At 43.7% G+C, this 25,175-nt stretch overlaps 1 protein-coding gene across 8 annotated transcripts in view; it reads left to right on the top strand.

Moving 5' to 3' along the window:
- LOC107198751 (serine/threonine-protein kinase PAK 3) overlaps positions 1–25,175 on the top strand; it is an 80,335-nt gene that overhangs the window by 11,995 nt on the left and 43,165 nt on the right. The window contains exon 1 of one of the 8 annotated variants that reach the window (XM_015615946.2): positions 25,097–25,118. The exons of the other annotated variants lie outside the window; for them this stretch is intronic. The gene's annotated coding sequence lies outside the window, so the exon portion shown is untranslated. Of the gene's footprint in view, positions 1–25,096; positions 25,119–25,175 lie in introns of those variants that run through there. 8 annotated transcript variants of the gene reach the window in all.

Here is a 25,175-nt window from a genome sequence, read left to right as displayed (position 1 = left end):
TCATTCTGCCTATAAGTGTGTGTTTAAAAGCTGCAGAATCACATCTTAAAAGTCCTCTAAACATGCTTAGCTGAATGTAATACCTTTCCTTTTGCACTTAGTTTTAAAGCCAAATATTATGAAAAAAACTGTCAGTGCTTTGATATGGGTTCCTAATTTTCTCATTGATGCTATTAATATTGTATGCCCAGTTACTCCATGGTGGGTGTCAGTGCTCTGTAACAGCAGCTGTCTATGAGAAAGGAGCTGCTTCCTGGTATAGAGTAAAATTTAGGCTAGCAGTGAAAGCTGGAACCACATCTTAGAGACTCTTCCTCTGGGCTCTTCCTCCCCTGTGCTTTGCCTGAGCAGAATTTCTGGTACTCAGAATCCTACAGCCTGTGGAGCTGTATTTCTGTGTTAATGTGTGAGCCTCACACTCTGAAGAGAGAAGGTAGGGCCCAAATTACTGCCGCACTATGCTTGTGCTGGTGGCATTCCAAAAGGCTGGTACCCCTCAACTCAAAGGCTCACCCATGCTCTTGTTCAATTTGAGCAGTACTTGAGATGTCTCCCCCTGCCCCCATTCAGCACAAGTGATGTTTTATGTAGTTGTAACTCTGACCTGATACTTTAGAGAGAGCCAGTTTTTCTGTGTTTTTTTTCTGTCATGTTGGGGAGCACATTGTCTCTCTGCCCTTAAGCTTTTAATTTCTAGGCATATAAGCAGATTAGAATTGAGAGAGCAGGGGAAAATAAACTCTAAGCAGCATCCCATCTAAGTCTTAGATACAGAGGATGTGTGTCTTTCCCTATGTTGAATTGTTTTCCAGTTAAACTTCTGGGATCTGAATGGATTTCCCAGCCTGTGTCAGAGCTCTCAGAGAGGACCTGACAGAGATTACTGTTAGCAAAAGCATAGTCTGTCAGTACCATTTTCTTAGTCTGAATTAACTACTTTGGGGCATCATGATGCACCTAGCTTAGAGGACCGTCATTATGAAAAATAACAATCATTGGCCAAATTCTGTCTGCAATTATGTGTTCTGTCCTCAACTTTTCATTTAATTTACAGAATTGAGGTTTATAAAATAGCTGTGTTTACTAATGCATCAATTCTTATCTTGATGTGACATCCTAGATGACATTTGCAGTCAGACCGTGGTCTCGGGATTTCTGCTGATTTCCAGCACACATTCTTTCTTTCTGTAGCTACCTTCAAACTCCTTTCCCTCTCGCAAGATTTCCTTTTTCAAGAGTTCTTGGGACAGGCATTTTTCAGATCACCACAGGCACAGGCCAGTTACTCTGAAAAAGGCTTCAAACCTGGAGGTGCTTCCATATAGGCGAGGAAAGAATAAATACCATGGTTCTGTTCTCTATGCAGCCTTTGGAAGAAAGAAAACTTAGTTATTTTTGAGGGCAAATGAACCTTCTGCAAAGTCTTGGGAAGTGATTCATCTCCATTTACACTGTCTTCAGTATCAGCTTGTCAGATTGGGATTGTATGTTGTACTTTATGGTATAATGCCCCTGAATGTAAATTAGATCAAGGCAGTCTTAGAGTTTGCAGCAGCCAAAGTTATATTAGTGCTGATGATAATGGCTGAAAGAGTAAAATGATTACTGAGATAATCATGGCTGAGTTCCAACAGAAATACTGACTTCCATCTGAGCACTCAACTTCTGATAATGGGCCCAGCTTTCAACTGCTGTGAGACTTTGCTGAGCTGGTAATGGTGAAAGCCCAGAAAACTGGCACAGATTCTATCTTGGTGGCTTGTCAGATACTGGCCACATGGAAATGTTTTGTGGGATGAGAAAGATTAGAACAGGATTTATGTGTTTTTTCCTCTCAGACTTTTATGCCATAGAAGTCAATGGAACTAGTCAGAGCCAAAGGGGCAGAACAGCTTTCCTCTTCAGCTCAGAAGGCATCAGAGATTTGTATTATCTGATGTGAATCCTTTTTCTGACTTAAAGGAATACAGCCCCAAATCCTTCAGCGGTTCCCAGTTTTTTCATTGCAGATACCAGAACCACTGTTTAACCACTGCTGTGGTGATCTTGGAGGCCAGGACCTGAATGGTCTGTGGAAGCACCAAGAGCTGTCTCAGTCATGTAGGGTCAAAAAATCAGAATGGTTTGGTTTGGGTTGGAATGGACCTTAAAGATCATCTGGTTCCAACCCCTTGCTATGGGCAAGGACGCCTTTCAGGAGAGCAGCTTGCTGAGAGTCCAAACTAGCTCGGCCTTGAACACTTTCCAGGATTTCCACTTTCCTGGGCAGCCTGTTAAAAATAATTGAATGCTTCATGAATTTAGGTGGGTTCTTGGTAGTAAAGATGTTAATCTTGGCCAGGCCCTGAAGGTAATGTGGCAGGTATATGTCCTCAGTAAGTCGAAGTAACTTCTCCTTGGAAGATGAGTAGAAGTATTTGCTTCCCATATGGATGATAAGGTACATGCAACTGGAGGTGGATTTACATAGGAGCTGATCACTCCTTCCATGTGCACCTGAAATGGCCAGTAATTTCTCTGCTGCATTACTGTGAATCCCATCATATTCCTTAGAAATTTATGGATAAGAAGTTTAGCACAGGAATTTTGTCCCAGGGAGGTTGAGGTATGAATTTAGGTGGAGGCCTTGAAAGAGGAGCCAATGAGCTGTGCAGTGAGGTCTGGAAGTGTTTTCTGATCAGGATGGTATGTTTTTCTGAAGGAAGAATGAGAAGAGCTTTGTTTTGGCAAAGAGGACATGGAGGCTCTGTTTTGTTGGTAGATGCTATTGACTCCTTCATAAAATCCTTGATGAAAGAAAGAACTTTTTATGGTGGAAAGTGCTCATGCCAAGTAAAACAACAAGAGGTGGTGGCTTGAAATGGAATTAAAGTTTTCTAGGAGAAGCATGAAATGTGTTCTATTTTCAATGCATGCCTTGATGCCAGATCTTAGTTTCCTTGATAGCATTTATAATCAGCAGGCACTTGTCCATTCTCTACCACTATTAGCTGCAGCTTAATGATACATAATTGTATTGGTTCTTTATCACTCAATTTGTCAAGTTGATTATGTCTTGGAATGCAGGACGGAGAGGAGAATTTATTGCCTCACTGTCTATTGATGTTCTGCAATGCAAATACATAATTTGCCAAAGCCTTTGGGAAGGTGAATTACCAGAAATTGTAGGCAACTGCACATCTAGAAGTAAAGGCTTTGCATACTGCCTGTACTGATCATCTTGCTGAGTCCTTTTAATGTCACATTACCCTACATCCACAGAGTTGGTAAAAAGATTAGTGAGAAAGCTGAATGATAAATACCAATTTTTGATGTGTGCACATACATACACATAAATTGAATTTTTGACAGCTGTTGCCAGCAAGCCATCAAAGCAAATTTTTTTCTGAGGATTGGCAGGTAGAGTAGAGGTGTGTAATTCTTGAGGTACCAGAACAGCTGCGGTGTTCTCTGCTGGGGCAAATGGTGATGCTGCAGTTAGACAGGAGTGCATCTTTCTTCCAGCTTCTCCATGGAAGTCAGTGTGGGCCAGCTGCTCAACAGGGCACTTGTTGCTGGAGGTACCTGTGTCCTGTGCTGATGTGCTGGCTGGAAAAGCAAACTTGGAAGCACCTTTCAGAACTGCAAGCACAGCTTTGGCAGCAGAGTAGATGTTTCTTTGTTTTACAGCCATAGCTGGTCTATGGCTGCACAGATAATTTGGCTTTGACAGACACTTACTCAACCAGCTGGCTCCTTAGAAGTAAACAAGTCCCCAAGCATGTTATTGATAGGCTGATTTCAAGTTCAAACAGGAGATCCCAGCCAATCCCTTTGAAGCTTTGGTGCACCCATATCATTGGCCATTGAGGTAGGTGGAGTTTAGATCTTTAACCAATCATGAGTGTAAGAGTGGGAAATTTGAAAGCCCTAATAAAAGGGGGTGCCTGAGAATAAAATCTGGCTGTTGCTGCATTATCTTGGCATCTTTATGTCACATTCCTGTCTCCATCATCAGTGACAATTGGTGACCCCGATGTGATAGAACAAGCTGCTGCAGTACTGCAAGGAGACAGGGAGCAGTGGAATATTGCTGCAGGCAGTGGGATTTGCTGTGGGTGGCCGGTAAGGCTGCATAAGGTGGCAGAATATTGCAATGGGTAGCAGAATTGCTGCTGAGTCCTGGTGGAGCAGCGCAATATTGCTGTGGGCAGTGGAAAGTGCTGCAGTAGGTGGCAGAGTGTGCTTTGTGGGTATGGACCCTCCTTTTGTAGACTGGAGACGCTGCCAGGAACATGGGAGCATAGGCTTCTGTGCCAGAAGACTCTATACTCCAGGTATGGACTTACAATTTAAAGAGAGAGGGATAAAATTCAACAGGTAGGCTTTGCTAGCCCTGCTTGCATGGTGTGAGAGCCATGAACTGGATGTTTCTGAAGGGGCTTCCCTAGACTTAAAAACTTGTAAGTGGGCTGGGCAACATATACTTGCTGTAGCCTCCATTGGTGATGACACAGCCATCAGTGTTATAAAGGCATGGAAGCTTGTGCTGGACTTACTACAACAGTTAACAGATGAACAGGGCGTGAGAACAGCAGAGGGGATGCAGCAGGCACCACCCCTTGAGGTGAGTGCAAAAGCAGGGCTACGGTAGAGATAGCAGGAAGCATAGACACCAAGCCCGGCAGAGCCGCTGTGGCGAGTTGTGAAACCACTGCACAAAATCATGAAGTCTCCCTGGGCGGGGACAACCTGTCAGTGGAGCATCCTATGACCTCTGGAGACTGTACCACCGCTCCCTGTGGGGACATCTCCCCAGTGGAACATTCCCCAGTCACCCAGGACCCTGCCACCAACCTGGGTGGGGACACTCTGCTGACAAGGGCACACTGCCATTGAGCTGGGCAGTGGGGATGCCAGCAGCAGCTACACTATTTTAAATGAGCGCTCTACCCCTTCTCTATTCTGTCCTGCCTGCCAAGACCCTGGAGACTGCAACTGGGTGCTTTGCCATTCCATGTCCTGCCGCTTCAGTTGAGACCACCGAAAGCATGACTGGCTGTCTGCAAGATGGCTAGCTTCTGCAGAGCTACACTTGGCCAATATGGAATTGCCTCTGGCTGTTGCCAAGCGGCACCCAGCTGCTGTGAGATGCCTGGCCATCATGAGATAGCTAGCTGCTGTGGAATGCCTGGCTGCCACTGTGAAGAAGCGCCTGTCACTGATCGCTGCTGTTGCCAAGCAGCATCTGCCACTGAGCAGTGCTCTGTGACCTCTTCTGACTGTAGTTTTGTCACTGCACCGCAGAGGTGCTTGGCTTTTGCAGGAGCAGAGCTCCCTACAGTTCCAACTGTGCCTGCCCAGACCATGAGCATGCCAGGACAACCTCCTAGAGCTGCCTGTGCCATCCCCAAGACTGCACCCTCTGCCCAGCCTCTGTGGGGAGTGTCCAGCTGTCAGGGTAACTCATGGGGAGGCAGAAGAACTGCATCATCAAAAGTTTTGGAGACCCAAGTGAGTATTGTAGTCGGAAGAGGTGCCGCAGTCCCGAGCACTCCTCCACTGTCAGAATTGGAATTTTCCCTGGATTGTGTACTGGCAAGGGACATGAGAGAGAACCAGGGCCACCATCCCTCCATGGAGCCCTGAGATAGTGTCACCATTGCTATGTTGCTAACTGCCCTGCCTGATCCTGTGACCATATGGCAAAAGGTAAAACAAGTAAGCCACTATCGCGGATAGTGATTATGAAGGGGCAGAACTCATTGACGTACCCATGTTTCGGGGCTGGGAGCCAGAAGACAGTTCACTGGCAGTTTATCCCATAGTAAGAGGCAATGGAACTACTCCAGACAAATACACCCCATTCCAGTGGCCAGTTCTTTCCGAACTGCGTCAGCTAATTGTCAAATGTGGTTTAGGTTCTAAATATTCATTACTAATATGCTGAGTTTCTTAACAACAGAGGACTTAATTCCTTTTGATATAAAGCAGTCCAATATATGGTGTTCAAACTGACATGGAGAAGCAGCACTGAAGAACAGAAATTATAACAATCTAGAAGTTCCAAGAGCAGACCCATGTTATGAGGAAGGGGTCTCTGTGCTCTTAGGACTCCCACCAGTGGGGGATCCACAACTCCAAGCCAGGCTGCATCCATTAATATTGACACAGGTAAAGGAATTGGGAATGCAGGCTTTATTGAAGATAGCAAATATGGCACATCCTACCCAAACATATTCCAAAATCTGACAAGGAGTCAATGAACCATATTTACAATTTATAGAAAGATTACAATACACTATGGAAAAACAAATTGTTAATGTTGAGGTCAGAAATCAACTAAGTTTACAATTGGCAAGGGACAATGTCCGTGATGACTGCTGAAAGGTCATAGAACTGCTACTAAATGAAAACCCATCTCTAAATGAGTTAATAATTGCCTGTGCTAAGGTTGGTTGTAGTTCTTCTAACATGACCATGCTAGCAAATTCCATAGCAGCTTCTGTAAAGGTAACACCTCAATGCTACAGGTGTGGACAGCAAGGCTATCTGAGAGCAAACTGTCCCAAGTACACTCCCATAGGGACATATCAAGGACAAAGGAATATAGTCATAATTGCAATCGATGTGGGAAACCTGGTCATATGGCCAAACAGTGCAAATATAAACTCTATAATAATAAACAATATTTTAAAAGAATCTTTTAAGAACCAGGGAAATGGACAACCCAGTGCAAGGAGGAAACACATGAAGACAGAAGCATCTCCTCACCTTCCTGTGCAAGTTTACGTGACCAGCTCATGGGAAGGACTTGAGGAACAGCTGGAATGGATGTGTCCACCTCCATTGCAGTAGCCATAAGCAACTCAAAGGTGCATAAATTCCCTCGAGGCCCAGGGACCTACTGGAAGAGGATTGAGTGCACTGTTAATTGGAAGATCTAGTGTCAGGAAGGTATCTGTGTGCGCCCTGGTAATATTGACTCAGACTTTACTGTACAGTTACATGCTATGGTTTCCACCATAGTGTGACTATACCTGAAAAAAACAGAATTTCCCAGCTTACCCATTTTAAGTCCTCTGTCCCTAAAACAGACACCAGGGTACAAGGAGACCAAGGCTTTGGGTCGACTGGAGAACCCCAGGTATTTTGGACCCAGGTTGTTGGTGATCAGAGGCCCAACATGGTGTGTACTACCATGATGCCTTGGGTAAGGCCCTCCCAAATAAAGGTCAGTGGCATGATTGACACAGGGGCCAATGTCACCATCATCTCTGCCCTCACTTGGCCTCCATCGTGGCCCACCGAGCCTGTGGGATCCGTTGTTGCTGGTCTCGGAGGGACCACACAGAGCTGTTCGAGCAGCAGCAAACCTGTTTTGGTAAAATATCCTGAGGGTCAAACAGCTACCATCTGGCCTTACATCATTGCAGCACCACTCAGTCTGTGGGGGAGGGATATTTTATCTGCTTGGGGAGTCCAGGTGGTACAGGTCCAATAACAGGCTTGCAGTGAGAGACTTCTCCAGGGTCAGGCTGTTCTTGGTATAAGCAGTTTATTATTTAGGTAGAGGCTGGAAGAGATCCATTTACACTGCCAGCCATGGCATAAATGTGCTCAGAGAGGGAGAGAGAGTGGAGAGATGGGTAGGAGAGCATGAGGGTGAAAGGTAACTAAGGGGGTAGAGAGAGAGAGGGGCAAGAGGGGGTAAGAGAGTAAGAGTGGGGAGTAAGAGAGGCTAAGTAGGAGGGTAAGAGAGTAAGTTAGGAGAAGAGAGCAACTAAGTAAGAGAAGAGAGAGTTTAAGAGAGCTAAGTTCTTGTTACAATACATTATAACTTTTTCTGTAGTGAATATTCTAATTCCCAGTGACCAACCAGTATATGATACACATTCTATAGAATTTACATATAGCCTACAACAACAACTACATTACCATACAGTGTTATATTTTAAACTGTAAAAGCTACTTTTCAAATTCTTCTCTTGCTGCTTCGACCTTTGGATTCATCATCAGCAGAAGGGTATTGTTTAATCAACAGTGATTCTCCTCCAGCTGGCTAGGCTATTGTTCATTGGTTATATTGAAACTAACAATGTCTTATAGCTCAAAGCTAGCTTTCATTTCTATTTTGATTCTAGGTTTCATATTTTCAGAATCTTTTGCTGAACAATCATATTCATAAGGTTTCCCTGTTTCATCTTCCCCAACAGAGTGGGAATGGATTTTTGATGGGAACCACTGTTTTAAAGGACATGAAACACCCCACGCTAGCCTCAAAATGGCTTTCTACTCAGCCTGTGTGGGTACCACAGTGGCCCCTAGAAAAGGAGAAGTTATACACCCTTAAGTCTTTGGTGCAGGGACAGCTGGCTCAAGGGCACATAGAACCATCCACAAGCCCTTGTTAATACCCTGGTGTTTGTCATCAAAAAGAAGTCTGAGAAATGGAGGTTGCTCCGTGCCTTAGGAAAAATCAATTCAGCCATGGAGAGTATGGGTGCCTTACAACCAGGCATGCCATCTCCTGCGATGATTCCTGCTAATTGGGATATTCTAATTGTGGACCTAAAAGATTGCTTCTTTACTATTCCTCTCCATCCAAATGATACCCCAAAGTTTGCCATTACAGTGCCTTCTATTAATAATGCTGCACCAGTGGAGCATTATCAGTGGAAAGTTCTTGGAAACAAAGTGGAAAAACAGCCCCTCAATTTGCCAATGGTATGTTGCTCAGGCATTATTATCAGTAAGGGAACAGTTCCCAGGGGTGTACTGTTATCATTATATGGATGATATTTTAACAGTAACACCAGCTGAAAGAGATCTTTGACTAATTCAGCCAAGCCTGATGGAAACATTAAAAATATTTGGGCTGCAAGTGGCACCAGAAAAAGTACAGCAGCAATCACCTTGGAAGTACCTTGGACTCAAAATTATTGATCAGATTATACAGCCCCAGACAATTCAATTTTCAGCAAAAATTCAGAATTTAAATGATGCTTAGAAACTTCCGGGTACCATCAACTTGTTCAGACCCTATCTAGGGCTGACCACCCCACAATTAGTACCTTTATTTCACCTCCTAAGGGGCAATCCTGATTTGACATTTCACAGGAGATTTGATACCAGACGCAAAAACTGCTCTTGAAGTATAGTAGAGCAGGCTCTCACAAACAGACAAGTCCAGCGAGTATACCTGGAAGTGTGTATTACTGTGTTTATTTTCCTTGTTGATTTCCATTCTTCTGCACGTACTGGACAATGGGATACTCAGTGGTATACCCTTTGCATGTTTTAGAATGGATGTTTCTACCTCACCAGCTTAAAAAGACAGACCCTTACCATCTTTGAGTTAATAGCCCAGTTAATCATGAAGTGTCATCAAAAGTGTTTACAACTGACTGCAAAAGCTCCTTCCAAATTTATCATACCTGTTGACGCCAAAGGAATTCAAATAGTGCTATGCCAATGGTGCTGTGCTAAGCACAGCTTTACGGATTGCTTTGCGAAATTTCTCAGGGCAAATTAGTTACCACATACCAAGTGATATATTGCTGCAAATGAGTAAAACCACTGCACTATCCCTAAAACCTCTCAGCAGTTGTACACCCTTAAATGGTATTACTGTCGGGAAAAGCAGTTGTGACATGGTTGGAAGAAAATATGGCAAACTTTAGAAGATCATGAGAGTGGGTCACCTCAGCTAGTGGAGCTACATGGTGTAGCTATGGCTTTTCAGTGTTTTCCTAATGATTCCTTAAACATTCTCACTGATTCTGCATATGTTGCCAATGTCACATGGAGATTAAACCAAGCTCTGTTAAGGGAAGATGACAATGCACAATTATTTGGCCCACTCAAAACCTTGTGGGATACCATTCAAGCAAGAAATCATCCTTACTCCATTCTTTGCATTAGAAGCCACATTTATCTTCCAGGTTTCATTACAGAGGGCAGTGCATGAGCAGATCACCTAGCTAGCCCTGCCTGGACAGCACCACAACCAGACACACTTGAACAAGTAAAAGCCTCACACACCATCTTCCATCAAGGTGTTCCAGCTCTGCAGAGGCAATTTCTGCTGTTGAACACAGAGGCTCATAACATAGTTAATACTTGTGCTGATTGCTAGGGCCGCACTGCTCCATTACAAATGGGAGTTAATCCCTGTGGTTTAAGTGTTTTATAAATTTGGCAGTGACCACTCATATTCCAGAATTTGGAAAATTAAAATACGTGCATGTGTCAATTGGATACATTTTCTTCTGCCATATGGGCTTCAGTACATTCAGGGGAGAAAGGTCAGAATGACACTGCACATTGGCTATTAGCCTTTGCTGCTTTGAGTATCCATCCTAATATCAAAATAGATAATTTACATGCATATACATCACAAAAAACGACGTTTTTTACAGCTCTGGAGTATATCCCACCAAACTGGTATTCCCTGGCTAGCAACTGGACAGACCATCATACAAAGAGGACATAGCACTTTAAAACTCATTTTAGGTAAACAAAAAGGGGGAATGTGTGGAGAAACCCCACAGATCAGACTGGCAAAGGCTGTTTACACATTGAATCACTTAACAGTACCAGAACAATCCCAAAACCAAGTAATCTTGAATCAGTTCCTGTTGCTGCAGTCATCTGGTGATGCCAAATCACCCAAACCTAAAGTAATGATAAAAGACATTATTACAAACAAGTGGGAAGGTCCATGGGACCTCATTACATGGGGACGTGGGTATGCATGTGTTTCAGTGGACACTGGAACACGGTGATTACCAGCCAGGTGTGTCTGCCCTGCCCTATGTCCAGCTCTGGACCAGAGACATCTCCCTGATGAAGCTCCAGCAGACATCATGAAGTGATGAGCTAACCAACTTGTGCAATTGATTCAGGACTTTCAAGGTGACAAGTTTATTTAAGAACTATATCTATTTAAGAACACACAGATTTTGTATATATAAAAATGATCTATTGAAGAATATGAGCTGCAAACCTAAAGACAGATTGTTTTTCCCTATTGGTTGGTTGTTTCCTAGGGTTTTAAAAATTGAAACATTTCTTGTGTATAGGGTTAAGTTGTAAGATTGTAACATTCAAGTAATGAACCTCTGGTGCGCCAATTTGAAAGTTTGTGTGGTTGATGATCCCGCCTGACAGCTCCTGGAATTGAATGTATGAATGGAATTGAATTAACACATCTTCAATGATATGTAGAATGCATCACTGGCTGGGAGAGAGGCTAGGCTGGTCGAGTTTGGTAGAATCATATGTGTCACCTTGCTGTCCTGTCATTCTATCTGTAAAGGACCTGTCCTGGTTTAAGACAAATTTGGGAGAGAACTTCCATATGGGGTCCCCCCAGAAAAGCAAATTCAAGCAACCCTTCCCCCCAGCTGGTTTGGGAAAAGAGACTTCTTTGGAATGAAGTGGAAAAAAACTATTTGACAGAAATTGAATAATATTAAACAATAAAACCTCTTGCTGTTTGATGAAATGGCAAATCCAGAAAAAAAGTCCTTTTCATGTGGTGTAGCTCGGCTCGCTCAGGTTCTTATCAGTCCCTCCGGTGCCAGAAAGTGCCGAGGCCCAGGCCCCAGTGGGCCACAGGTGTGGGCACCTGGGGTTTGTCTGGGTTTTTTTCAGTCCAGAGCAGGTTTGAACAGATCCAAGAAAAAAGGAAAAAAAAGTCCAGGGAACTCTTCTGCCTCAGCTAGCTAAAAACTAGCTAAAAGCCATAGAGAAGCTCTGTCTTGCTGTCTGTTTGTCCATGCTGCAGACACTACAGTCCAGGAGCAGGATGTGGGGGAGTGAGCATTTTTCTTCAACACCAACTGAGCGCTTCTTCTTCTTCCCCCCCCTTTGCTCTTAGAGCCAGTTTTAAAGGTGCAGAACTTAATACATAACATAAACAAGATGATTTGGGATACAAGCATCATAAAGTCACCCCAGGACAGGGCCCTTGCTGAAGGATGACTGAGAACACCTTGCATTTTTAATAAAACAGAAAGGGGGAACTGTGACAGCCATAGCTGGTCTATGGCCACACAGATAATTTGGCCTTGACAGACACTTACTCAACCAGCTAGCTTGGTAGCTCCTTAGAAGTAAACAAGTCCCCAAGCATGTTATTGATAGGCTGATTTCAAGTTCAAACAGGAGATCCCAGCCAATCCCTTTGAAGCTTTGGTGCACCCATATCATTGGCCATTGAGGTAGGTGGAGTTTAGATCTTTAACCAATCATGAGTGTAAGAGTGGGAAATTTGAAAGCCCTAATAAAAGGGGGTGCCTGAGACTAAAATCTGGCTGTTGCTGCATTATCTTGGCATCTTTATGTCACATTCCTGTCTCCATCATCAGCGACATCTTTGGTCTTTTGTCTTACAAAAAAATGAAGGTGATTCATGCTGTCAGTGTGGGAGAAGGAATCATTATATAATCATAGAATGGTTTGGGTTGGAAGGGACCTTAAAGACCATCCAGTCCCTCTGCTATGGGACACCTTCCACTACACTAGGTTGCTCAGGGCTCCATCCAGCCTGACCTTGAATAGTCCCAGGGATGAGGTAGCCATAGCTTCTCTGGGCAGCCTGTGCCAGGGCCTTGCTGCCCTCACAGTAAAAAATGTCTTCCTAACATATAATTTAAACCTGCTTTCTATCAGTTTGAAGCCATTCTTTCTCTTCCTGTGACTACATATCCTTGTAAAACATCTCTCTCCAGCTCTCTTGTAGCCCCTTTAGGTACTGGAAGGAAGTTCTGGGCTCTTCAGAAAAATGGGAGCAGCCTAACTGTTTCACTTACAAATCTCCTGCTTTGATTGGTGTAGACAGCCAGTGTAAACATGCTTGTGCAAATTCCAGCCTTTGCCTTGATATGTTTTGTGCAATTGGATTGTCAGACTAAGTAGTACTGGCTGCTGAAAGAGTTAGGATAGAGTTTAGATGTGCTGGCAGTTTAGATTATAAGTAATTTTCTACGGAGAGTCTGGCCAGTGTGTTCCTTGTTGTCAGCTGGGTGAAAGAGCTGAAGGAAAGGCTGATGATTTCCAGTAGATCAAAGTCCTGGCAGTCCTCTCCTCCCCTCTGGTGGGAGTTACCATCCTTAGAGCCAAGTTGCAAGAGTGTCTGCCTCAGTATTTGTTGCTGTGGAGTAGGAAAGTTATCTCAAATCCCTTTGGTGGCACTTTAAGTTAAGTCAGCAGATGCTACACAGAAATGGTTTAGTACAGACACATCTTCTTATCTGCCAGCATTTCTGGGTGAACAGGAGCTTCTGGCAGAAGGGCTGTGTCAGAAGAATCTCACGGGACACAGCGATGTCACACGGCTGCCTTTGCATGTTAAGAGAGTGTGGCCCTTTGCCCATCTCCAGAGCTCTTTTAGAAGGTTCTAGGCCAAGAACCTTTTCATCATTCACTTGTTATAATTCATATGTTGTGCTTGCTTTGTGTTGATTCCAGCATCACAGATGGATATAAAGGATAGATCCAAGTTGCCTGTGGCATGTATGTCAGATAGCCATGATAATAATGGGAAATAATAGCAGTCACTCACCTTCTACCTTTTCTAAGCACTCACCAGTCATTAATGAATTAATAATCTGCACAGAATCCTTGGGAGGTAGCCAGCACATTGTTTATTTGTTGGTGAGAGGTTGAATGGAGATCTGACATCATTGGACTCTTGACAGTTCATCTTGTGATACATATCTGTGTATATACAGCACCTTTCACAGGTAAGTAGAACCTGAGCTCTCCCTGTTGTGGGGCCAGGTAGGAAATGGTTTTGTCTTTGATATCTCCCTGGAATCAGGATCTTTTAAAGCTTTTGAGAAAAGAATAAATGCTATTAAGATTTCACGGAGGAGTGGAAAATTGTTCTGGGGAATCTGGATCTCCTGCCTTGCACCTACAGTGCTGATGCTTGCTCTGAGCCCAGGTTTCTTATGGATACTGAAAGCAGGCAGGGAGCACAGAACCTATGTGAAACTAAGTCACACAAAGTTCTCACTCTGACCTGAGAAATCATAAGGAGGAATCCAGACAGTCCTTGCAGAAAGACAACAATCTTTGCAGGTGTTGTCTAGATCCTTGTTTACTTGCAAGAAACAGTCAAAGGGGTGTAGTACTCAATTGACCAATGATGGTAATGTGTTGGTCTAATGACCAATGAGAGTTTTACCTCTTGGACCTTTTCGGACCTGTCTATAAATGAAGATCAGGAATAATAAAACTTGCTCTCTTGGGCAACCCAGCTAAGAGAGTCTGTGTTGCACTTTGCCATTCCAAATATAGTGCGATGTCTGGTGGCCTCCTGATGTGCGTTGCAGTCACAAGCTGAAGGACAATGGAGTCTCCCTCCTCCTCATCCTCCTTTAAGAGGTAAGGAGTTTTCCCCCATGTGCTCCTGGAGAGCTACAGGTCTGAGTGACCCCGGGCAGAGGGCCCAGCGAGTGAGCAGGCCTGGAACGGCAAATCTCAACGAAGCTAGAGTTTACATTCCCGGGTTAAGCCACTGCATTGCACTCACGTGCCGTTGAGATAAAGATTTTCCACAAAGGGAAGCCGAAGTTCTGCAGAGGAACATCCTCTCTCTGAATTGGATGTAAGCAGCGCGTAGGACTCTCTGTATCAGAAGGCTTTAAAGCGTTACAGCTGTGGCCATCTGGGTACGCGAGAGCGGATCAGCCGGGGCGGGTCCCCGTTTGATGGATCCCCAGATAGCCTGGTTCTAGCCAGAACAGCTCAACTCCTGGAAACGCCTGTGGATGCAGATCTGGGAGACCATGCAGGGGTTCCTCAACCTCTACTTCCAGTGACAGGAGCAGCAGCGCGCCCCTGCCGCGGCCAGCCCGACTTCCCCACCTTGCATCTACCGTGCCCCCCGTGCCAGCCTGTCCGGACTTCTGAAAACACGGACTACCTCCGCTGATAAAGCTTTGAACCGTGGTCCCGAAGCTGAAAGAAAGTCAGGCAAAAGACGCTGTAACCGAGGGTTTTCCCCAGGGTCCCTCCCCATGGGTTTCGGGGTGAAAAGTTTGACTTCTGAGTGTTTTATGCCTTTAACTTTTCCTATGTTTGTTTTAAGGATTGCCCGTGTGCTCTGCCTGCAGCGCTGCGGGTGGAGCCCCTCCCCCCTGCCTTCCCCCCCTCCGCTCCAGTGTCGGAGGCGGCCGGGGCAGCGGCCGGGCGGGGAGTTGGCAGACAGCGGCTCGGGTTTCTCGGTTCGGACTCCCCGCCTCCCACCATACGCCGCGGCAGGCACTGCTGTGACGTTAGCACACGGCGTGGCGGAGGCTGGGCGCAGCTCCCCCGCTTCCAAGGGGCAGCTCTGCCAAGGGGAACAGCCGTTTGTCTTCGCCCCCGCTTCCCCTGGGGGCAACGAAAGAGTACTGGTACTTTGGTTACAGAATGTGAATCTGCTGCTACGATATTATATTGTTGATAAATTACAGTTCTAGGGGTTCATTTGGTTTTTTATACCAGGATTTTGGGGAATTTTGTTTTAAAATTATATCATGTAGGAGATTCTTTTCCAGTTAGGGTGGGCACTGGCCACACCTTAGCTCTTTCTGAACAAGAATTACCAACAGACCCAGATATTTCTGCAGCAAAAATTACATATGGGTTCTTTGACTACCAGAATTTGACTTGTAAATATAACAGCTGAATTGATCTTTGGAGTGAACCTGAAACCCTTGCCATGGAGAAGTGTTCAGGTCTTCACCGAAAAGAAACACTTTAGCTGTTTGCAGTTTCTGGGCTGATGAAAATTTAAAAAATAAATTAAAAATAAAATAATTTGAACAAGGTCTATTTATATTAGAAATTTGAAAAATTAATTACCAAATCTTAAATTTGATTGACAAGCAACAGTAAAGCATAATTGATTTATTAACTTGGGAGAAGATATGCCTATGTTTTTATTATCAGCAGGTTCAAGCAGTCACATCAGACACCCATCATCTTCAAGGAGTGAAAAGGGACACATCAAAGACATCTAGTGATGCTAAAGATCAACATTCAGCTGATGAACTTTTCCCTGAGTTTCATTCATTTGGACTCTAAGCCAAAAATTATTAATTTTCAAAAAAGATGTAATTGTACCTCATGTAATATCTCACCTGCCTTTGGTTTGTTTGTGGTTACCAAGGGCTGTGGTTCTACTTCGTAGTAATTGGGATCATGTAGATCTTTGGGAATCAGGCTCATCAAGCAAATTCCTCCATCGATATTACTGTTTTCAATTCTAGTTATCATCCTACAGGTATCACTGGCAGTTGAATGAGCAGTGTTCCAATCTTGCAATGGGTCTTTCTAAAGCATACAAGCTTGCAAAGCTCAAACAGCTCACTCTGGTATTTTTACTACACTCTCTGCAAAGGGAAAAAGTGTAAGTGGAAATACACAGATTTCCAAAAGCTCTGAATGGGCTTTGGAGATTCAAGTTCAAATATTTAATTTTAAATAAATATAAACATGCCTCTGCATTCAAACAAACAAAAAAAGCAGCACCTGTGCTGTCTAAATTGCATATTTGAAACAATTTGAAAATTGTGAAAAACAGGAAAAGCTATTGATACCTGGAAGGATGAATCTGACTGGCAAGTGCTAGAAGGTCACAAACCAAGCTTGGCCCAGTTAGGTACTCCTGAATTTGGTCATTGAATCTGCTTATATAGTAGACATAACCAAATGTTTGGATTATTCACTTTTGAAAGAGGTCAGTGGTGCAACCTTGTTTCAGTATTGAAAATTTTCCCTGCACATTTAGAGTCACTCCAGTTTACCAGGTTTAACTGACTCCTTGCAAGAATGAACAACAAGGCTTGATGGTAATGCATAAAAGATTCGATAGCATGTGCCTGACAACCTCCCTGACCATTCTAAGTCTGTGTCAAAGTGAGGTCTTCTCTGTTAGTTGACAAGTTACTAAAGGGACCTCTGATGCTGTGTTTATTCTCCTTCCTGCAAGGGCCCAGCAGGAGATGACAAATGCTGCCTTTCTGCCATAAAACAAAAAAAGGGGAATTATGGATACTGAAAGCAGGCAGGGAGCACAGAACGTATGTGAAACTAAGTCACACAAGATTCTCACTGGCCTGAGAAATCATAAGGAGGAATCCAGACAGTCCTTGCAGAAAGACAACAATCTTTGCAGGTGTTGTCTACTTGCAAGAAACAGTCAAGGGGTGTAGTACTCAATTGACCAGTGATGGTAATGTGTTGGTTTAATGACCAATGAGAGTTTTACGTCTTGGACCTTTTCAGACCTGTCTATAAATGAAGATCAGGAATAATAAAACTTGCTCTCTTGGGCAACCCAGCTAAGAGAGTCTGTGTTGCACTTTGCCATTCCAAATACAGTGCGACAGTTTCCCAGCCCCAATTCTGTGTTTTCTTCATCTACTTTTTTTAAGAAAACAGAAGTTATCTTCATTCTCTGTTTTCTTCAGTGACACATCCTTTTGATTAAGCCTTCCCAAACAGTGGCTTATTCCCATGAGGAGATTCTTTTTCAAGCCACTGACATGTAGCTTGCTGAAAAATTAATGACCAGTTCCTGTCAGAGACCTTGCCTTTCCCATGAGGATGGCCTATGGCTGTCAGATACCTTCAGGGAGGCAGAATCTGAAGCACAGAATCAGTCCCAGGTGACCAGAGATTTGTTGCAGCATAATTGTAGCCACTGAGAAATGAAGGAATGGAAGCACATTGTAATTCTGCAGTTGGTGAGAGTCACCATGATAAGTCAGTTACAGAGCAAAAGAGAACATCTGATTTTTGGCATTTCCTCCTGTGCTCCTACACAGTGGCAGGATGGGAAACGTCCTTTTGATGTTTGGATTTGATTTGGATACGGAAGGCTGTTTGAAATGCCTTAGCTCCCATTAAGAAATTAGGAGGATGTCAATAGTAGAGTTAATTTTTTGAAAGAAATCAGCTACTAAGAGATGTAGCGGGAGATTGGGAGACTGGGGGTCAGGGGCTGCAAACATGCAGAGGGGATGTGATCAATGTACATAGCAGGAGAGTATTCAATAAGGAATGTGACCAGGTGCACTTGCTCCTAGACCTGTAGGCAAGTATTTAAATGTCAGAATATGAAGATGAACATGTGCAGCAGTACTTTAGGGAAAAAGATGATTTTGCTGTCATTGTTTTAAATTGACAGTGATTGCTATTCTCTGGAGTACAGGAGATGCTTTGTACAATTTAATTCAGCATATAGATTTGATGTCTTAGGTGCTGTGTGCACAAGGGCAGAACCAGGGCACTCCAGTTGCATTTCTTAGCTGGGGACCTTACAACTGCTGGTGGTAAATGCTGGGCTGCTGCAAGAGTAGGAGTTAGAGCTCTTGAGGTGTGTATCAGGGACAGGTGGTGGCTTGTTTGTTAATTTAGATCATCTTTGCATCCATAGATTTCTTAGGGCAATTTGGAATGGTAATTTGATCTCTGTGCATTGATTTCCTAATTTGTAACCTCTTTGCAGACCAGTGCCTGTGCTCTGGCTGGCTCAGGTCAGCTGTTTCTGATGCTGAGGTAAGCTCTGTGTGGCACAGGTTGTGTGTGTGTCTGCCCTTAGTACCTTTACTTATTTAGGCTAAAAGGCTGAGACTTTCAGCAGTGGAAAGCCCAATATTCTGGCCCTTGTTCTACAGATGAGTGTGTGATTTGTCTAATAAGAATTCACTGATTACTCCAGAAGTCCTTTGAGATTATTTGAATTAGGGATGGCTGTTACATTTACCTGTATGGTGTCCAAGGATTTACTTAATTGTAGCTGGTGAAGGGCTTCATGAACCTGAAATAAATCACTCTTCAGACGCCCAAAATGTTAGCATTCTGTAAAAATATTTTCTAGGCAATGGAAGAAAAATATTTTAAAACACGAGAAGTAATACAGGAACAAGATTTGTAAAATGTTGAATTTATTTAGGAGCTGTTGCAGGCTGAACAGAATCCGAAGATAGTGAAATAGTAATAAACCATGATGTGATGGTCCACATTTTCCAGCAGAGGCTCGTTCCATGTATACTATTCTGCCTTAGCCCAAATTAGACTCTCAGGTCCCAGGATGAAATGGAGAAGTGTGCCCACTCATACAGCAGGACTTCTGTGTGCCTGGCATGCCCAGAAAATGATACAGGGCTGCCCATTCTGAGCTACACGCTTTGTCTTCACACTCTCTGTTCTCCCAGAAGATTGTGCATTTATTAGCTGGCAGCTTGGCTTTTGCCCCTGTGGCAGCCTGGTTTTTGGCATGCAGAGCCTGAGAGATGCCCTTGACTTTGGTGGGCGCAGAGGGAACACAGCCATTCTCATGCGTGGGCCAAGTGTGTCTGAGTCACAGGGCAGGCAGCCAGGGCTTTTCCTCACAAAGGCAAGGAAGCTGAACTCATTTAGTTCTTAAAGGAGTGTCTAGATCACTGATTGGAAGTGCCTATAGAAATCTGATACAACATTACTGAAGCCTATTCAGACACTTTGGTGAAGATTGAACAAGACTTGAAATGTGCTAAAGTCTTTGAACTTTTAGCTGTAATGACGATGCTGATAAGCAGAGTTGAATTAAAGATAATAAGGGAGAAAGCTGTCTTCACTGTACTGTTACCTCGTTTCTCTTGAATCTCTTAGAAATGTCTGCATCTAGATTATTTCAGGTTTTGTTTTGTTTCCCTGTGGTATCATACTCTCTTTAATAAATAATTTGTGGCTCTTTGTGACAATTTTTCTTTACTCCTTAAGGGAGGAGATCCAGTTTTGTATCCATTTTGTCCTTGAGGTCTGTAGTTGCAAACAGCTTCTACCATGTCTCTTAACATTTCTTCCTGTTTACAGTTGTGCCTGCACTCTGGGAAATGTTTACGCAGTGCAAGGTAAATATTTTCTCTCTTCTGGTACATTAAGGTTTTATTGTTTTATTTTGCTTCTGATGACAAATAAAAGCTGTTTGAGGTGCAAGAAATTACTAATTTTGCAAAAAGTATTAATCTCTTAAAATTGAGTAGATATTTTCATTCAGGTATAAAGACTAAACAGGATGGGTGGTAACTGCCTTTTTCTTAGAGTCTGCTTTTAAGTTTCCCTCTGAAATTTATCACAAGCAGGAAACAAAAGTCTGAATGTTTACAGTAGTAGATCCTTGACTGGTTTTCCACTGTAGCTTTCTCTTATCCTAAGTGTGTGTATCTCAATGATGAGGTGGATTTCTAATCTGCTGAGCAGTCCTAGCAAAGACTGGGGAATAAGAGGAACCTTTTCTTGCTGTAACTTGCATCACTGGGGACAGGGGCACTCTAGTGGTGCATGTTGTTGACAAGAGTTCTGAGGATGGTGCTGGCTTGGTGTATCATGAGATGCAAATAGAAGGCAGTGATCTGGCCCATCAAAGACAAGGTATTGCATTACTGTCTGTGACACTCTGAAATCACTTGGAGTTTCCCATTTTAATTAGGTGATAATTTGGTGTGTTAATCCACTATCTTCCACTGGGACATGCATGCATTCTGTAAAGTTGCCCTTTCTGCCTGTCTTTGTTGCCATTAGTGACCACCAGGAAGTGATAAAGGTTGATGCTCTCTGAAGAACAGGGGCAGTTATCCCTTGGAAGTACTTCATGGGGTTGTTTGCATGGTACTTTCTCCTGGTCTGTGACCCAGACAGTGCTGGTGACTAGTGTGCATGGACATGTCACATTCCAGGGAATGTAGCTCATGGCTCCCTCCCTTTTTGTCTGAGCAAATGCACTTTGTGAACTGTAAGGCATCAGCTGATAAATGGAATGGGACATTGGCTTTCCATACTTGATCTTCTTAGGTTTGCTGCTGAGGCATCTTAGTGTTGCTCTGACTTTGGTATCACAAGGCTGGGCAGGGAAAAGCAGGCATCTGCCTAGGGCTGTAATTTAGGAAAGAGCTGACAAAATCAAGCCAGTAGCAGAGCAACTTCTTGTATACCAGCCTCTTTGAGTGACTGAAGGGACAAGGGCTGATGCAAGTCTCCAGCTTAGGAAGAGGCCGTGGGGCTGTGCTGTGTTGCCAGCTCATGGCTGTGGTTGCCTCCAGCCTTGCCCTGCTTAGGAGAGACATAAGGATGATAAGCAGCCCTTCGTATGGGATGGGACCCATGTCTGGCTGGGTCCCTGCAGTGAACCTTACCCCACCCATTGCTGCGGAGAAACCCCCAGGATGAAAGTGCTTGGCCCTGAGCACTGCAGTGTGTGCTGAAGGCCTCAGATGTTCCCAGACTTCAGATTCTGCAGAGCTGCTATAGCTTAAGATACTCATCACATCTTCGGTTCTAAGAGGTTCTTTAAAGGTCTCAGAGGTAAATGCAGGGCCAGGAATTAACCTCACTGAGAATAAGTTCACTCAGTGATGATTCTTAGATCATAGTTAATCTTTGTGGCCTGTAATTTAGGGTCGCTTTTAATGGTTTAGTGTATTCTGTGGTCTTCTGTTTCTGTTATATTTTTTTAAATCAAAATGTCTTTTTTAAGGCTTTGCAGGAACATATGTTTCTACAAAAACAATATTTCATTATCAAATGTGTTTATAATTTCATGTTTGCACAGTCCTGCTGTCAAGCAGTGGATGGTTCTGTCTCAGCTTCTGTCAAGCTAAAGTGATAATACCTCTGATTTTGTGAGGGTTTTTTTATCAGCAGCTCGTGTTTCCCCATTGATCTCAAAACCTTTTTTTTATTCTACATCTTCAGCATTCAGTGGCATTTCTCCCATGTAAGATTGTTTCTTAACACTGTAGCTGTTCTACAATCCAGCTGGAATCAGATTCTTCTCTGATTTAATGTCAGAGCAGCAATCATAGCTGTGGAATGGCTGGCAGGGCAGCTTCTCGTGCACAGCCTGACTATTTGAGAGTCTGCTGAGCTTTTATTGTGGAGATCCTTTTTTGTACAGGATCATCCTCAGGCCCTGCATTCACTCTTGTTATTCATGTTCTGGAGAAACTGCATTGTGAAGGCATTCTGTTTCCTGTGTGTGTTTACCCCACTGCTCTGAGCTGAACCTTGCTCTTTTTGCATATCTCTGTATTGTGCTCTGGACCACAGAGCCTGGATTTTCAGTCAGACTCTCCATGTGCCCTGGGTTCCTTTAGTCACATTCTTACTCAGTGCAAATGCTCTTGCTCTCAGGGTCTGTCACTCTGCCACACTGGCTGGATGGTCCAGGTGGCTGTGGTGTCTGGAGGCATTTCCCTAGAGCCAGATCAGGCTCCCATCTCACCTGGAACTGCATGTCTGGGGCTGTCACCCATTTCACTGGGGGGCCTCTGGTATTCCTTCAGTCACACACAGACATGGTGACATAGAGCTTTGTAACCAGAACATTTAATCTTTGCTTCATGATTTTGCCTAAACAATAGTGCCTTTAGACAAGTTCATTTTGTCTGAAGTCAGACAATATATCAGCTGTTCTGGGTTGGGATTTTTTTTAGATACTGACGCTGGCAACAGCATCTTGCTCATTTCTCATCATTTTCTGCCAGGTATGGGAGCAAGCTTACATCTGCCAGGCCCTCTGACTACTTTACCCTGATTGCTGATTTTTAGCCTGAGTGTAGCTGTGGATTAAAACTGCTTGAGAGTGGCTGAATTCAAGCTCCTGGGGCTGGTGGTTTGTAGTGCTGTCAGCCTTTCCTGTGCTGCAACAGGTTAGGCTATGTGAATAAAATGTGAGGTGTCTGTCTTGGGATGGTCTGGGTCCATTTTAAGGTGATTCTGTGAGGTTGGTAGGTGAATGTCACTCTGCTGAGAGTATAGACAGAGCCCACTGTGTGGTCCTGTGCATGTAACTTGGAGACAAGCCCCACACCCAAATGGATACACACCAGAGAGGCACAAGAAGTGGGGAAGAGCAGATAGGAGAACATGGTAGAGAGACTCACAAGCTGTCAAAGGCCAGCAGAAGAACTAGCAGTTTAACGTGCACATCCTGAAGCTGTGTTGATAGAAGAAAGCAGAGTATGCCTGACAGCATGAAGTGATGACATGGCCCTTATGTGGTTCCAGATACATCACTGTAACAGAGCTTTGCATCTTCTGCAGAAAGGGACACACAGGATGTGTAAAAGAAAATGTTTGCATTGATGCAATACCACAGCATGATTTTTCCTGGGCATTTCTCAACATATAGGAGCATGTGGGGTAGCCTGCTACCTTACTAGGCTAATGTAGATTCACCTTCAACATACCTTCATCAGAGAAGATGAGAGAAGGGGTGAAATTTTTGTGCTGCATTGCAACAGTTAGGATCTTTGAATGTAATGAAAGTCTACTTCCCACTATTAATATGAGTATTGTTCTAACCCTGGCAGATCAGTAATTCAAGGTGCTATTGCACTCAACTGTTTCCAGGAGCAGGCCCAAATCTGGGTTTTCTTGACCACTTTGGGGCTTTGATTGATCAACTAAGTGAGCCACAAGTGTTCAGTTCCAACCTACCAAAGATCCAGCAACCTGTTACAGAGCCTTCCTGTGGCAAAGGATTGCTGCCCATCAGGTGGGTTGGAATCAGACTGGTCCATTTTAATTGTCTGTAGCTTGCAGTAAGGGCTGGAATCTCATACCTGATCTTGGACAGTGCTTCAAGATTAGCTCCAAGTTGCTGATTCAAATTAGACCATTTGTCTTGGTTGTTTTTAATCTGAATTAAGGCAATGAAATTTTTATTGAGGCGCTTGCAATGGTTGGTGTCTCCATTAAGTAGCTTTTCTTCGTTTACATTTGAGTCCTCCTAGAGAACAAAAGTGAGCCTGAGGCCTGAGCTCTGAACTATGAATAATAAGGTCCATATGGAGAATTATTTCAGTCTGTCTGCAATGTTTACACAGTCTCTTTCATGTTTAAACAAGGGCAAAGGATGAAATCCCATGGAATGTGGGACATTTAAGAGGCACAGTTGATTTTGAGACAACTTTTCCAGCTTTGAGGAGCCCTTCAGCTGTGTAAATAAAAAGCAAAATAGGGAGTGGGCTGTTGTGTTTTTTTTTTTGTTTTCCTCTTGCATATAAATGCCTTTTCTAGGTACTTTTTTGTAGTTTCTTATCTATCCCAGGGAAGTGTTTCTCACTTCCCTGTCACTACATGACAGGATGAAGTAAAGTCACTACAATAAAAAAAAACAAACACGGTCTGTGGTATCGTTCACATTTTTCTCCTTCAGCTGCTTCTGGGGTGCCCATTGCTCTGTCAGTCTTGGCGTGACTCCAGGTTCAGTAGCTTAGAGCACAACCTTTTTATTTCAAACCATGATTTGCAAACACATGACAAAAATACCCATGTAGCTGTCTGGGTTTGTGTATGAGTGGGTGGAGGTACTGGTGGCTCTTTCCAAGGCAGTCAGGAAAGTGGAAGCTCTCCACTTGCTTTCTGGGTGGCAGAAGCATTCTTGCGATCCAGCTGGCTTTTCTGCATCATCAGGGTATGTCCATAACCTTTGTCATATGAAGTAAAGTCACTTTTTCTATCAAAATAGTCACCACTTTACAATGCTTTGAGGTGTTTGCTTCATGTAACCTGCAGGAATGTACTTCCTTTCCTTGCTGTGCTGTGATAACGTGTAATTACTGAATGCCTGGACAAGCCTTAAAGGGGAAAGCTGTTTCCCTGATGTTCACCCTCTGTACACACACTTCTTTCCCTCCCAGGTCACATAACCATCCCAAAGCTCAAGTGGTTTTAGTAAGTGTCTCCAGTGGGAGCACAATTTGAATAGATTGTTTTTGTTTTGATGCAGTCAAAAATACCCGCAAAGAAAATATGTTGGGCTAGGGGTGTTCTCCAGCGGGGTGGGGAGGAACTCTCTGGTTTTTCTTTCACAGTGTCCTGTAGCTATGCTGAAGCCTCAGCACCCTTGTTCATGTTATCTCACATTAGACACTGGTTAAGCACAGCCCCTTAAATACATACCTAACTTTAATCATTGCTGGCTTTACTATGCAAAAGTAATTCTGTTTTGGTTTTTGGAGGCCACAGCTGAACAGCCACAGCTTTGTACAGAACGGGAAAGTGAGAAAAGCTGGACAAGTCCCAATACTACTTGCACTTGGAAAAGTGAACCTATGTGAGGAGTCATGAAGCCTTTGTGGTAGGAGCAGGTATGGCGTGCTGGAGTCTGCATAGCAGCAGTTTCACAATGTGGGAAGAGGCATGTA

Source organism: Parus major, unplaced genomic scaffold (assembly GCF_001522545.3).
Source record: "Parus major isolate Abel unplaced genomic scaffold, Parus_major1.1 Scaffold303, whole genome shotgun sequence".
NCBI classification, from domain to species: domain Eukaryota; kingdom Metazoa; phylum Chordata; class Aves; order Passeriformes; family Paridae; genus Parus; species Parus major.
The sequence above is the reverse complement of the archived record's forward strand: the minus strand, read 5'-3'. Positions and strand labels throughout refer to the sequence as shown.